Source organism: Oryctolagus cuniculus, chromosome 16 (assembly GCF_051225735.1).
Source record: "Oryctolagus cuniculus isolate XC-2025 breed Fujian yellow rabbit chromosome 16, ASM5122573v1, whole genome shotgun sequence".
Taxonomy (NCBI): domain Eukaryota; kingdom Metazoa; phylum Chordata; class Mammalia; order Lagomorpha; family Leporidae; genus Oryctolagus; species Oryctolagus cuniculus.
In genome coordinates this window covers 92,855,354-92,871,884 of record NC_142882.1, presented here as the reverse complement: position 1 = coordinate 92,871,884, position 16,531 = coordinate 92,855,354, and positions in this window count along the sequence as shown.

The following is a 16,531-nucleotide window of genomic DNA, read 5'->3' as shown; positions in this document are numbered from 1 at the left end:
AAACACGCATAAAGTGACTTGGTTCACCAATCACGAGACCTGCACAGACCTGCACCACTAGGGATCCGCTTGCCGATGAACAAAAGCACAAGGTAAGGTGAGAGCACACCACCATGAATAAATGAAGACAACAGACACACAGCACTCACAAGGCTGGTTTCTTCTGGCTTGTGAGGGCGAGTCAGCAGGGAGAGGCTCACAGAAGGACAGGCAATGGTCAGGCTGACTTTCCAGGCTGGAGTTGGTGGGGGGGGACACAGAAGCCACTTTGTGGGGAGCAAACCAGACTAGACTGAGTTACTGGAATTAAGACTTATTCTATGCATCTGCTCTCCCACAATATGGCGCTGGGAGAGAAGTAAACAGCTTCCGCACAGCTGCCTCCAGTTCAGCTAATAAACTGTAGGACTTGCTCCTGATTGGAGGAGAGCAGCGTACTCGGCGTGTGGGCAGCCGAGTTGGGATTGGCGGAGGAGGACTATAAAGGAGGAGAGAGACGGCATGCACCAGGAACATCTATGGGGAACACCTAAGGGGAACACCTGTGCAGCCCCCGAGAGAGCCGGCCGGCGGTGTGCCGCTCCCCTGCGGAAGTGGGGAATGTGGCCAGGGGGAACTGCCCTTCCACGGAGGTGGAAGGGATAGTAGCCAACCCGGGAAGAGCCAGCAGCAAACCCGGGGAGGGCCGAGCAGACGAAAGAACAGCGCAGGGTCCTGTGTTGCTCCTCCACGAAGAGGGGGAGCGACATAATGGTGCCGTGACTCGGATATGAAGCCTAGGCAGGGTTTAGTGTCGTTCCTCCATGAAGAGGGGGAGCGACACACTTCTGTCATTTTCCTTAGAACCGTCATTCTTCATGGGACATTTGTCCCAGAAATGGATGCTTGGAAGTGTCTGGGCTTGTCACTTTGTGTTGTCACAATCAGGGGGAGGCCAGCGATGCTACTGAGCATGGCCAGTGGACAATCTCAGGCAGGGTGAGGCTGAGAAGACCTCTTTTGGGTGTTATAAGTAAGCGTGCTATTTTGTTGCAAGTAACCACTTTAATACAAATCCATATTACAAAATATAACAACTTACTGGTTTACTCAAATTATTATTAATGTTCAAAATGCCAGGGCAAGATTGTTGTAGTCCTCTGATTTCAGGAAAAGAATCACAAACTTTTGTACAATCTCTGCAGTTTGTGCTTCCCATCTTTCATGGCAAAGAATGAACAGGAACAGGTCCTGGCAGCAAACCTGCTGTGGAGCCCAGAAGACGCTCGGGTCATGGTGCTCTGTGCTGCTTAGACATTGCCTAATTTTGTAAAGAAATGCCTTCAGATTACTGGAACTTTGGCATTCTCCTTCATTCAACCTCAACACTCCAAGTCCTGGAAAGTCAGGAAACACTTTTAACAGATTTTGTAGGTTTACATTGACTAGACGGGTTCTTAGAGGAGCAGGGCTCAAATGGAACTCAGCAAACTCCAAGTGAGGGCTATGAGGAATTGGGCATCCAGCTGAGCCCACAAAAGCCATGAAGAGCGTCTCTGTGACCTGTCACTCACAAGGTTTGCCTCTTCACGCCCCCACCACCCACAACGATCCTCAGATCCGCCCCATGCGCTGATGCCCCTTACACAATTTATTTTCATCCACAGCATCAGTTATACCCCCACAACTAACAATTGTGGTGGAATGAGAAGGTCATGCCAAGATGGCCACTGGCAACAGAAATTGCCTGGCAACAGGCTGTGATTGGATGGCTTTGGAAACCACATGACAGCTGAGTCTGCCTGGCAACAGGCTGTGATTGGTTAGGGCATAGACCGCCCCTTGATCGGATTGGCTGCCTTGGCTATATAAGCTGCTGTACCAACTGAAATAAACGAGTATACAGGCTGCTCGCCTCAGGCCTGCTTTCACCCAACTCCCGGGGTCTGTGTGGTGACTCTGCACCTCTTGCCCCCACCACACTCCTCTTCCCAGAAATGAATCCACAGCAACATACAGCATCAGTTATACCCCCATGACTAACAATTGAAGTCACCTACCAAACCTATCTTGGAATCTACTTAATAAGCTCATGTGAATTTTCCACAAGTGTCACAGTACATTAAGATGGAAAAGCAACTGCCCAGGGAGCCCTCCTTCTGGAACTCGGTCCCAGTCTCCGTCCTGCAGAGGACATAAAACTCTGAGGAACAGGTTGACTCCACCACAGGCTCACCTTCAGACCTTGTGTCTTCAGCTTGGGCTACCAGGCTTCACGGGAACCGGTTCCCTCCATTTCCATCTTTCTGGAGCCCAAATTCTTTAGCCTCAGCCATGCATCCATCTGCCACTTCCTCTTCTTGAATCCTCATGCGTGCATCCATTTTTAATGGCAAGAAGAGGCTGTATGTTTTAAATTTTAATTTACTAATGGATGATGTTTCTTGTTTTAACATACTCCCATAGCTGTCACCGTGCTGTACAACACAGCCTTGTGATCTTGACCAGGAAGCTGCCCCACTGTTGAAGCCCGGCCACGTCTGTGCCTCTGCATTTCCAGCTCAGCCTCAGTGAGGCTCAGTGTTCTGGACACGGGAGCCCCACACAGCGCTCACAACCGCGCTGCTCAGTCACCTCTGACGCTCTGTTCTTGTCTTCTGCAGGGTCTGTCAGTTTCTGTGCACGTTTTCATGTATCTCTGCAGAATTCTTCATAACCTTAATCTTACATTTTTGAAAAGCAGTTTGTATTTTAGTTTTTTAAAGATTTATTTATTTTATTTGAAGGTCAGAGTTACACAGAGAGAGGAGAGGCGGAGAACGAGAGACGTCTTCCATCCACTGGTTCATTCCCCAGTTGGCCACAATGGCTGGAGCTGGGCTGATCCAAAACCAGGAGCCGGGGGTTCTTCCAGGTCTTCCACTCAGATGCAGGGGCCCAAGGACCTGGGCCATCTTCTGCTGCTTTCCCAGTCCATAGCAAAGATCTGGATTGGAAGTGGAGCAGCCAGGGCTCAAACTGGCGCTGATATGGGTTGCCCGGCACTGCAGGTGGTGGCTTTACCCGCTACGCCACAGTTCCGGCCCCAGCAATATTTACTTTTAAACTTTTCAAAATCTATATGTTTTACTCTGGTCAGGGGAAGGGGCTGGCGGCAAGCGGGGACGGTGGATGGCTTCTTTCCTGCTGGGACTGAGTGCGGCTTTCCAGGTTCCCGACAATGGCAAGCATCCCTTGTCCAGTTTCCATGCCATTAGCAATGCTGTTTCGAGGCCCTGTTAACTCACAACACGAGGGTACTGAATGCGGGCTTCCTGCGTTCTTCCCACCCCATCTAGAACATCCTAGAATGTTTGAAATGGGTTGACACTGTGTTTGCATTTGCTGCTGCAGGCAAAGAAGTTAAGTCACTTGCTCAGGGTCTCACGGTGAGCAGCCCCTGGAGACAACTCAGCCATCCCAGAATCCAAATTCAGACCCTCAGCTATGGACTGGAGGCTACAAGCAATCTCAAGAAAGACTTCAAGTTAACCAGAAGTTTGGGATAGGCCTTCAATACCTGTGAAATTACTGAGCCACCTGCTTACGGTGACAGTCACGGCTCTTGTACCCTGCTGCACCACACATTCTCTGCCAGGGAACAGCATGTGGCAGTAACAGGGGCTGCAGGAACTGTGGACCAGAGGCAGGGGGCAGAGAGCCACCGGCTTGGCCCAGTCTGCAGGTGTTGTGGGCTGGTCAGGCTCAGAGTCTCGGCTGGAGCTAAAGATCTATGAAAAGTCGGTCTTTCGCCCAGCGAGGGGGGGAGACACAGAAGTATTCGCATCCTGCCTCTGGGTGTAACACCCACATCACCTGGAACCTCAGGAGCCCGATGTCCCCCGTTCTCTAAGTGTCACCCATGTTCTCTTAGAGGACCTGGCATGAATCTATCCAAAAAACAAGTCCAGAACGCTTTTTCACCCCTACGTTAAATATGCATCATAAAGGGTCTTCTTTCTAAAGTTTGCCTGAATACGTGTGGCTTTCAAACCCAGTTATTTATTCAGTTTTCAAATGCTTTCATCATATATAGTTGATTGATCATACATTTTTTCAGAATACCAATTATTTTAAAGTTTCTATATCCTAAGTATGGGTTCCCTTTTTCATTTTATTAGTGTATATTTTAACTTTACATTGTTTTCTTCGTTGCTTTGTTCATTGTTTTTCTTTCTTTGAAATGTCTCTGCTAACATTTTGTTCTGAAAAAGCTATAAATATAATTTGTTATACCAACTAAAACCTCACTAGCTAAAGAAAAAACATTAAAATAATGAAGGAGAGAAAGTGATAACATAGGCAAAATGACAAACATTATCATAAGATGATGACAAAATAGGTCAACCATCATAAAGCAAGTTTGTAAGATGTACAACCTAGGCTCTTGAAACAGAAAGAGGAGACACCAAGTTCCTTGTCCACGAACAGTTTGGGATCTTTTCCCTTCTCCCCCCCATCTACACAGCCCAGACAGTTTTGAACCTGCAATATAGACTGATCTAATCCTGGCACTGCCGTTGGACCTAATGGCACAGGTGTGCATCCATCTTTTAAAATTACCTGAGAGAAAATGGCTCTTCCACTCTTGTCCTTGTATTCAGTGCACCAGCGGATGGATGCAGCAGTTTCGAAGCCCCGTTGTGGCAGATATTTCTGTAGTCCTGAATTATGAAGACACACGTCCTGTGTTTAATTTGACACGGACATTTGTCAGGATAAAGTTGAGGAGCAGCATTGCTGGCTTCCATGCAAGTTTCTGAGTCAGGGACCAAGCTTTCCAAGAGGAAGCCATGGCGGTCACAACCACCACCAACGGCACCGTTAATCCCAGCCCTGCTGTGCTGCTTCCTGTGAGGCTCTGACTCTGCTGAGGGTCAGCCTCCCAAACCGGCGATGCCACCTCCCAACCTGTCCCAGGAAGGGGCGGGGCCTTCCAAGCCCTGCCTGCTTGCTCTCAGATTTGCCTCCTGTAGTTGGTGTTTGTTCTGCAGCTGCTCTGGGCACTCATTCCGTTTTTCTGTGCTCCCCCCGCCATGATCACGTGTTCCATCAGGCTCAGGAGAACATCCGTGTGCACCCCCACGGCTCGGCCTCCCCACTCAACCCAGAATCCCCTGTCCTGGCTTCCTGTGAGAGCTGTGCTGGGACTCTCAGTCTTCTCCCCATTTCTCTTCCATGTTGTTCATGTTTTGCGTTTTTCCGACACATCTTGAATAATTTTCTCCTGTCTACTGCTCAGCTTGATCTCTCATTACTGTGGACACAATCATCATTTAGCTCCTGATTCAATGTAATTCATTTTGTTTCTTTGTAACTGTGTTGACTTAGGGCATAAAATTGGAGTATCCACCATTCCATTTCCGTGCCAAACTCTCGTTACTGGAATACGGATGGTTTGTTTCTAGTACTCAATTTTATTTTTAACTTTTTAATACAAAAGTTCTGGTGAACCAGAGCTCTACGTGAAAGTGAAGAGCACAGAAATATTCGCTTTTAAGGGCACAGTGCAAACCACTCCTCCCACGTCACCGCCCTGAGTCCACTCTCCTCTCTGACTCTTGAAAATTCCTTTGTTTTAATTTTCTTTCAGTTTGCTTTAAAGAACAAATATTTTAAGATGAAGTAGTAAAATGTACTAATCTTATTTTCATTTCACATGATTTTTTGTATATTTATGAATAAATTCCTTCTGATCAAACCCTCGGGCTTGGGGAGCCTGCACTGTGGCGTGGTAGGCTAAGGCTCTGCCTGCAGTGCCGGCATCCCATACGGGCGCCAGTTTGAGTCCCGGCTGCTCCACTTCTGATCCAGTTCCCTGCTAACGTGCCTGGGAAAGCCACAGAAGATGGCACAGATGCTGGGGCCCTGCACCCACGTGGGGGACCTGGAAGAAGCTCCTGGCTCCTGGTTTTGGATCAGTCCAGCTCTGGCCATTGTGGCCATTTGGGGAGGGAACCCGTGGATGGAAGACCTCTCTCTCTGCCTCTCTGTCTCTCTGTCTATAACGCTGCCTCTCATATAAACAAATAAGTCTTAAAAAAAGAATACAACTAATTTTAAGAAACCCCTTCCTGCCCCAGGAGTTCAGGAGAAGCCTCCGCACAGTGCTTCCTCCCCTGCCCCAACATCAGACGCAGGTGCCCATGGAGGCCTAGGTTAGCAGTGCCGGGGCACCCTGCCCCCGCAAGGCCCTCTCCTCTTCTGCTCACCCTTCGGTTTGTGAGGAGCCCCTGCCTTTCTCCCCGGGCCACCCCGTGCTGAAAGAGGAGACGCAGAGCTCGATGTCTGAGCTTCCTCCTTCACCTCCGCGTCTCTGCCCTGGTAGGTGGCGCCAGGACTGAACCCCGCTGACCCCACCCAGTGTCTCCATTGCCCTGCATGGTGAGTCCTCCCACACAGGCACAGTGCTAGGATTTTTCCTGACTCTTGGGTTTCCTAGGGATGGCTTTGCATTGTTAATATTGAATATTCTCTGATCATAGAGACGTCTAAGTATTGAGGGTCCCAGGGAGATAGTCCAACACTTTTATTGAACTGACACTTATAATCAGACAGAACTGTATATTACAAACATTGAGGGCATTTTTCGAGAGAAGCACTCAAAGAAAAGTGAGTGGTATTCAAAGACAATAGCTCACTGCCCTGTGTATAGTTATTCTTATGGTAAAATTTTTCAGATTTTTTTTTATTGCTAAGCATAACTGGTTGAGTTTGATACTCCGATTTTAGAAGACATTTTTAATGACACTAAATGCACTCTCGGGAATGGTTAGCGTGTAAATCATTGCAAGTCTGAAAGTTAAAAGAAAGTTAGACATTTCTATTCTTCTCTAGATGCAATGTCTTTAATGGAGCTGAATTTAAACACACATTTGTTTTATTTTTAGTCTGTATGTGGCTGTGCAGTGAGGCTGTGTTTGGATGAGAATCTCAGCATTTGCATTGGAAAACAACATGTTTTGCACCTGCATGCTTCCCTAGAGTAATTTAATGTTACAATTTCTGACAAGATAATTCTATCTTCACTCCAGTTGTCTTTGCAGCAGGCTGCTGGGAGAAAATGAATGTAAGCCCACACCAGCATAGGAAAATGTGTTCAACCGAACTGAGCACGTGAGCCTCAGGACCCAAGATTGGAAAAGTTTGACAAAAGGAAGTATAAAATTCAGTCATCAGGTTGTCCTCCCCTCGCTCCAAACCTGTGCTGTAGTGTGTGCATGATCGTGTCTGCGTGGACACGCGCTGCATAGCACGATTGACAAGGAAGAGACTTTACTGAAGAGGGAATATTTTGTAGCAGCAAAGCGGCGTTTTAGGACAAAAAGGAAGTGAGGCACAATCTTTCCCGAAGGTGCTTAGGGATGGTGAATGAAAATGGAGAATTTTCTTGCTTCAAAGAAACCAGATAAAAGTTAATCCCTGGCTGTGGAAGCAATGGAAATGGATTTGCAGGCAGGCGTGCGAGCTGGCAGCTTTGCTTTCTACTTGCAGCCTTTCTAAACATCTGAAAATCATTTTTCTTTTCTCCTGTGTGCTTCTGCTAGAATTCAATGGAACCCACAGAGTGTGTGGGGAGCTGCCGTCAGAAGCGCTTCTTAAACCCGAGCCCACATTTGCTTTGCTGTATGGTGCAGACGCAGTGGACCCAAGTGGGGCAGTAGAGTGGTTTCTCTGTGGCCGTGGATCCATGGTTGTTTCCACGCTCTGAGAGCCAGGTGTCATCGGCTTCTGGCTTTGTGGCTTTGCTTGAAAGTATCCATCAATGAGTCCACAGCAGTGGCCTCGAGGCAAGCAGGCAATTTGCAAACAGTGTTAAAGTTTCTTTCAGCACCCAAAATATCTTCCGGTATGACAGAAGCTGATCTGGAAAGGAGACAAGCTGAGGAAGTCGGTCAACAGGCTGAGGAGGCACCAGGCTTCTATGAATGAAGGACGTCCCATCCCCCCGTTTTTGTTTCTTCAAAGGTGAGATTAAACTAGGTGGAATTCAGGGTTGTTTGGGTGTGCAGGCTAGAAATAGATCAGAACTCTGTTCAGCCCTGAGGGCAAACACTCTCCAAGGCTGTGCAGCCAGAGTAGGTTCTGCAGCCCAACCTCTGCCCCGCAGAGACCACGCATTCAGGAGTGGAAGCTTCATTTTCTGCATCTTTATTTCTGCCAGCTCGTAGAATCACGGGATCACACACTTTGATGGCGTTCTCGTGCTTACTTCATCCAGCTCCGCCAGATGTCCTTGTAGCATCTTCACTCTCGAAGGAACGCTTATCACCACTGGCACTTTCACCTGTTAGAACGTTCCTATACCAACTAACATATACGTGTACATTTGTGTATACACATTTATATATACAAGCTCCATAGCAAGGACAATTCTGGGGAAAAATGGGTTTGATGGGGCCGGCAAGTTAATGTGGAAGACCTGATTCTAATAAATTTTACAATGAGAAAAGGAATTCAAGTCCCCAAACCCAACTAATTCCAACAAAATACAGCAGGTTTTGAAAACAAGTGTAATAGGGAAATAAAGGGCATTGTTGTGTCCCAGATCACCCAGATAGAAGGAACCAGGGAGACTCACAAAATCCAGAGATCAAAGGGACTTTATTTGTAGGTCCAGCATGCTGGGGCCTGGTTCCCTGTGCAGCCGCAGTGCTGGGAGACCAAGACCCCCTTCTCTTTGTTCCCGGGGTTTTTATAGTTCCCGGGCAAACAAGTATTACATCCGCATGCCTTCTTTCCACATATGGCCATACACTGAGTCCGTCCACCTCATTGGTTGCCCCCACCTGACCCTACAGGAGCGGGGGGGGGGGGCAAGGACTTCCGGGTTTCAGGTTTCATCTTCTCGCAACCTGCATGTCCTGGCCTAGCCTGTTCCCTTGTCTTGTGAGAAGCCTGTCATGGCGTGGCTCTGGCCTCTCACACCATAACAGAGCATTACAAAAGACAGAACTCATGAATGTCATGTGAAGAACACATGTGTTAATGACATGTTGCTGTCTCTGAGGTTCAGTGACAGGTCTGTTGGATATGGTCTGTATACTAAATTTGCATAAAACCTTTTTTTAGAGAATCAGAAAAAATGATAAAACTTCCATTTTATGTTGAATGCAAAAGAACCTTGATAATTACTGATGTCTGCACAAAGTATCAAGGCTGACAAACTCAACCACTCTTCTATGTCGTGGTGTGGGAGTTGGAGTCCCCAGCTTGCTAAGTGCCGGTTTCTCTTCTGTACTCTGGCGTGCTTGCTTGCCTGCTGAAACGCCATGACAGGCCTCATCCTGGACCAGGAAGGAGGCAGGCCGGGTCCTTGAGGACAAAGAAAGTTCTCTTGGAATTTACGGCCCAGTGCTTCCCGCCAGTGCCTCCCCGCGCCATCTCCTTTGTGTGTTGTTCCCGCCACATAGCGTATATAGTCTTTACGTTTAAATGAACCAATGGACGTGTTAGGTCCTAATACCTTGCCATAGAGAGAATAAGAAGGTAACCTACCCACTAGATGACCTGCACCCTTGTAAGTGTGAGGCTGTAAAAACCTCTTTTATGCAAATGAGAGGGCCTTTTGCCTGTGCCCAGCTAACCAGCTGTGTGTGGGTAGGGGGTCCCAGTCGGCTGGTAACAAATAAACTTCTGCTTTTGCATCCGTGACCGAGCCTTGTGCATTGACTGGGAAATTCGGACTCAACAGTGGCAACATAGAAGTGAATCCCCAGGTTCTTCCCAGTAGACTCCCACTGGGTTTGCGACTGTTTTAATTAACTGAGGAGGAGAGGCGTGATGAGACCTCATTGTGAGGACGGCCCCTAAAATACCAGGCATCCTGCTTACAGGGCTCTGGAGATGGACTCTGGAAGAAGCCAGAGCAGGTGGCGCTGACCTAGTGGAGCCTCATCCCTGCAGTACCTGGGGGCAGAAAGCAACCCCCCACTCGTGGCAGAGCTCAGGCCGCCAGGTGGTCCCTGGGCCGCAGATCCAAGGCCCAGCCACGTCCAGCATTCAGATGACTGCAGCCCCACAGTGAGCTCCACTATGCCAGACGCCAAGGACCTCAGACAGGAAGTTCCCGGCTGAGTCCATCACCGGCAAAGTTCATCCCTGAGAATCACTCCTCAAGGAAGATGGGGTGTAGGATCGATGGCACAGAGAGTGTCTAACACATAGGTGTTAGGGACTCGTGTGTTTATCTCTCGTTATGGCTGAGGAGCAGCAGACGCCACTCAGATGCCAGCTCCACGAACTTCTCCTTCCTGATAGTGTGGATTCAGAAAAAGCACTGAACTGGGAACCCATCGTGACGAGGACCTCTCCACCTGGCGGTACGTCCAGTGGGATAGAACAAAGTCAAACTCCTGGCCGTTGTGGGAGTCCAGCAGTACGATTCTACACGGGGATCTAATCAGGCATCCGGAGACTGCACTTCCCCACCAAGGGCTCACCAGGGGCGCGGCAGTCAGCACTCGGCGTTCAGAGCGCTGGGCGCCTGACCCCCGTCTGCTGTCGCACTCCACGGTGCCTTTCCTTGCTCCTGTCCCTGGGATCTTAGAGCTAAAGGAAGTGGAAAATCCCAGGTTATGTACGTGTCTCTTCATTACAGTTAGCAGAGATGATTATATGGAAAGCAGCTCCTTTCTCCTTTACTCAGGCAGAGTCTTTTATTGAACAGATACGGCAGTGCTCTTTGTAAACATTCACTGTGAACGTGCTAGTGCAGGTGAACCACTAACGCCTCTTTCCTGGGCAGGCGTGCGGTTATCCAACCCAAACGTGCTTCTTACACATCTTTTATTTCGAAAAAATTAGGCAAGTAGGAAAAAAAATCAGAGAATAAAAGAAACCGAGGAAAAATCAAAGGAAAAGAAATGTCACGCGTTGAAAAGTACCGAGGCCCTGTGTGAGCACAATTCCTGGCTGAGGCTTTCTCCCTGCTCCACCACAGCTCAGCGGGCAGGCATTCCGCCCGCGGCTGCGGCAGCAGGGCAGCTGGATTTCCTCTGCTTCCCCTGGGAGAAGACGTGCAGGAAACCACAGCGCCTGGGAGCTGCCTCCGCGCAGCCTACTGCAAGCCGTTGCTTTTCCCCACGACGCGTTTCCCAAGCCAGGCACCTGCAACAAGGTAGCACGAAGAACAAATTCTCTCAGCTGCGTGCTTGTATTGCCCGATACCAGCTTCTGTGAAGTCCTGCAGACGCCTGCACATTAGCGCCCAGCACTCCCTGGGAAGGCAGCACCAGGCACCCTCACCAGCCTGAGGCCGCAGCTCCTCTCAGAGACATCACCGTGCGTAGAGCTCAGGACAACATAAGCCACCTCACCAAGACACACTGCGGAGTCTCTCGGGTCGTCACAAATATTGTGACGTGGAACCAAATGGCAAACATGATGTGTTGGAAGGTTAAGCATCAATGTAGACAACAACTCACTCATCTGATGAATTTGCTGATCTGTTTTGTTCAAGATTAAATAAATAGCTGAACTGATACAGGCCTAGTTAGAAATGTGTCTGCATCTAGTTGGCAGCTGGCGGAATTCAACACGGTTAAAGCGTCAGATCGAGATCCCCAGGGAAAGAATCTTGGAAAACCCAGTTTTCTGTAAGCACCTGAGGGGAGCTCTGCTTGCCTCTGGCGATCCTGCCGCACGGTGCCCTCCAGTGCAGAGCACTTCTCACTAAAGAGGTGGAAATTATTTGCTCTGCCCTAACCTGCCATGCGTTCTCACTGACCTTGCAGAATTCGTTGAGACTTTTAATGAACACGTTCTCCAGCCTCTTTATTTAAAACACTTCTGTATTTGTTTAAAGTCGACTTGTTGGGGCCAGCGCTGTGGTGTAGCAGGCTAACTTCCACCTGTGGTGCTGACAGCCCGTTTGGGCGCCGGTTCGTGTCCTGGCTGCTCCTCTCAGAATCCAGCTCTCTGCTGTGGCCTGTAGGTGAGCCGGTAACAGTTTGGTAGGTAGCTAGATAATTCATATTTAATTCACCATAAAAGAAATACCAGCATTAACTTCACCCTATTCTGGAAAACCTCATTAATCCAAATAATGACAGATAATGATTCAATTTTCTTTTTTCAAAAGGCGACTGCTATCGTCTCTAACTACAACTCCCGCATCACTAATGCTACAAGGGAGAGGATCTGCTGACGATGTCTGAGTAGCAAGATGAGTCGTGTCACTCAGGACAGCAGCTGTCAGTGACTAGTCTACCCGGAGGTGAGGACAGCTACTCACCCTTAGAGAACATGCAGATGATGAGAACAACGAAAACATGGAGAAATGAAATATGGACAAGAGGTACACAGGTAATATAACGAACACTAATGCGAGCGTACTTTAAATATTAACAGATACATAAACTGTAGCAAGGCCGAAAGTGTCACAGCAACTTTCATTAGACAGGAAGAAGACCAGAACGGGACAGCTCATGCAGCTAACGCTGCTCAGGAATGGCGGCTAGGGCTGCTCAGGAACAGGTGCAGCTCCGAGAGCTGTGGCTGGAACAGGTCAGGAACGGGACAGGAGCTCCTCAGTGACAGCTCCATGACAGCTTCGTGACAGCTCAGAGACAGCTCCGTGACAGCTCCATGACAGCTCGGCTCAGCTCCATGACAGCTCCGTGACAGCTCCATGACAGCTCCGTGACAGCTCCGTGACAGCTCCGTGACAGCTCAATGACAGCTCAGAGACAGCTCCGTGACAGCTCAGTGACAGCTCCGTGACAGGTCCTTGACAGCTCAGTGACAGCTCAGTGACAGCTCGGCTCAGCTCCGTGACAGCTCCATGACAGCCCCATGACAGCTCCATGACAGCTCTATGACAGCTCAGAGACAGCTCTGGGACAGCTCCGTGACAGCTCAGAGACAGCTCAGAGACAGCTCCGTGACAGCTCAGTGCAGCTCCGTGACAGCTCCGTGACAGCTCCGTGACAGCTCGGCTCAGCTCCGCTCTTCCTTCTTCCACTCCCGGTGGTTTACACGCCCCAGGCCAGGATCTTCGAAAGGATGGAGAGCAGCGCCAGGGCTCCCCTTTATCCTCATTGTTTGGCAGCCCTCCAATTTGCCATCATACAACTTGTGCAACTTGTATTGGTTCTTACTTGTGTTTGAACGGTCCAGTCACTACTGTTCCCGCCTTACTTATGTCTGAACGGTCCAGTCAGCGTGGGTAGGAGGGTGTTGCCCATAGTGCACTGTTGTCTGACTGACCAGGGATGTCTGCTTGGTGTGATTAGCAGTGTCTCCCTAACAGCCGTTACGCATTACCTCAGCTCCTGACTTGTAACTCCACGTTACTTTTATTTTGTGGCTAGTGGCAACTTCTTGACTCAATGTTTTGCTGTTTGCACAGTTCACCTCCTGCCCAGGTAAGCGGCGACCCGTGACTCTCTCTGAGACTCCTGTGGGATTCTCCGCACCAGGCCATGGCAGAGAGTTGGATCGGAAGAGGAGCAGCTGGGTCTCGAACTGGCGCCCGTGTGGGATGCCGACACTTCAGGCCAGGGCTTTAACCTGCTGCGCCACAGTGCCAGCCCCAGGAATGGAAATTTTATAGATGTTTCCAAAATAACGCATACATGTCTCAATAACCCTTGAATCAATTAAGATGTCACCATTGATAATATTTTAGTTGAATAATAACCAAATAAGACATTAAAATTTGTGCAATTCACTTAAAATAGTGCTTAGAGGAAGAGTTACTAAGGCATGTATTAAGAAAAAAAATTAAAAATCAATAATTTAAATTCATTTCAAGAAGCTAATAAAGGAAGAGAAAATACAGCTCCAAGAACAGAGGAACAAATAAAAATATGAATTCAAGAATAAATATTTAAAGCATAAAATAGGTAGGAAGGAGACACACGGCGAAAACTAATCCAACATTACATTGCTTGTTTGAGAAACGTGAAGCGGCCGAGGAGCCCCCAGCACTGAAGGGACGAGCGGGGGCACCTGCCGTCCAGCTCAGGAAGGATTTGAACCGACTGCACACAGTCAGCACTGAACAAGAAAACGTAACACGTCAACAACTTCATGTCAGTTCTAGCGCAATCGACCAGTTCCTAGAAACACACGATTTCTTAAAATCATCGCCTGATGAAATACAAAAGCTTAAAGACATTTGTTTTTTAACACCTTAAATGCATAAAATTTTTATGTCACTCATTTCTCAATAAAGATGGGAAAACCCTTAAGCACGTCCCTGTGCTTTGACCTAGCAGTTCCACTGCTGGGAATTATTCCGAGGAAACCAGAATTGTGCATAAAGGCTCAAGGCTGCTGTTGCAATGCTTTCTCTAGGGTAAGAAAATGCTGGGATAAACACCCCACAGTCAACAGCAGACAGGACAAAGCAGGGCGCACTCTCGCAAAAGCCGCGAGTGTGCACACAGCCCTGGTCACTGCCCGGTCAGGCCACCTCCCCACAGAAGGGGCTGCAGGTGGAGAAAGGCCGGGTGATCCCCCAGACCCAAATGTACCAGCATGACCCGGCTTCATCAGCGCTTTCTGAAGCTTGAATCAGAGTGGAACGTTGGCTCACACGGGCGCGAAGCAGCCTGGCGGGGTTTTCTGTGGCTGTGGTGGAGCGAGTGAGGACGCTCAGTCAGTGCCCTCTGCCCTCTTCTCTCCAAAGTCAGAGCCCGGACAGACACATTCCCAGCTGCAGGGGGATGCCGATGTCCCGCCAGGACCTCGGGAGCCCAGCTGTCCCAGTGCAGAGAGGACCCGACTTCCCTAAGAACTCCAGCAAAAGGCCTCGGACCAAGTGTGGCTGAAGCAGCGCGGCCTCACCGTGCGTCCCCCTGCAGTGTGGCAGAGGGCCGTTACTGAAGGGCTGAGGTGGGGAAAGTGGTCCAGCTGAGGGCCCCAGGGGGCCACCCCAGGGATTCATCCTGCAGTGACTAGAGAAGTGTGGGCTGCGTCCTCTGGGGAGTTGTTCCAAACGTGTAAGAGAGAAATGCCCACAACCATACGTACGTCTGTCCAAAGAACAGAAGTAAGGACGCCATACTTCCAAATCGTTTATGAGACCAGACTCAATTCTAAAACCCGATAAGGATGCCCTAAGGAAGAATTACAGATCAGTATGTCGTCGACTTTGATACAACAGAGTCTGGAATATTCACATATTGATCAAGATATATATATATATGGGGCCGGCGCTGTGGCACAGCGGGTTAAAGCCCCGGCCTGAAGCACTGGCATCCCAGATGAGCGCTGGTTCTAATCCTGGCTGCACCTCTTCTGATCCAGCTCTCTGATATGGCCTGAGAAAGCAGTAGAAGATGGCCAAGTGCTTGGGCCCCTGCACCCACACAGGAGACCCTGAAGAAGCTCCTGGCTCCTGGCTTTGGATTGGCACAATTCCAGCCATTGCGGCCATCTGGGGAGTGAACCAGTGGATGGAAGACCTCTCTCTCTCTACCTCTCTCTGTAACTCTGTCTTTCAAATAAATAAAATAAATTTAAAAATATATATATATATACACATTTCATAAAGATAGATACACATATGTATATACACAAATCATGATAGCTGCATATATACACACAAATCATGATAGCTGCATATATACACACAAATCATGCAATGCATATTTACACATACATTGAAAGATTAAGTACATACATGTATATAGATACATCATGGAAGGTACATATATAAGCATATCATGAAAGGTGGCTACATATGTGTATATACACAAATCATGGAGGATACCCACGTATATACCTCTCTAAAAAGGATGTGTCTCAGGAATGCAAAGTTGTTGTAACGTACAAAGCATAACTAATGAAATTGTTCACTTTAAAGAAATTGAAAAAGTGTTCAGTTCAATATGTGCAGAAAATATTACTTGATGCAAGTTTTCTTTTTTTTTAAGATTTATGTATTTATTTGAAAGAGTTACAGAGAGAGAGAGAGAGAGAGAGAGAGCTCTTCCATCCACTGGTTCACTCCCCAAATGGCTGCAACGGCCAGAGCTGTGCTGATCCAAAACCAGGAGCCAGGAGCTTCCTCCAGGTCTCCCACGTGGGTGCAGGGGCCCAAGCACTTGGACCACCTTCCACTGCCCTCCCAGGCCACAGCAGAGAGCTGGATGGGAAGTGGAGCAGCCGGGACTCAATCCGGCGCCCATATGTGATGCTGGCGCTTCAAAGCAGGGCGTTAGCGCACTGTGCCACAGTGCCGGCCCCCTGCAATTTTTCAAACAGCTTAGAGCTGACATCAAACTGTGACCACAAGGAAACTTTCTAAGCCTGATAAGTGGCTTTTACACAAAACTTCTTGACCTGAAACTATACAAAACACAGAAATCATGAATACTTTCCCCTGAATTTGGGCACAAAACTATAAAATTGCATATGTACTCAAACTGCTTTACATGTTTGCTACAAATAACTGAAAATAGCATATTGAAAATATTTGTGATTGTTTTAAAAACGCCTCTATTTAAGAGTAAATTTAACACCCCACACTGAGAACCACAAAGTATCAATTGCAGAAGTTAAA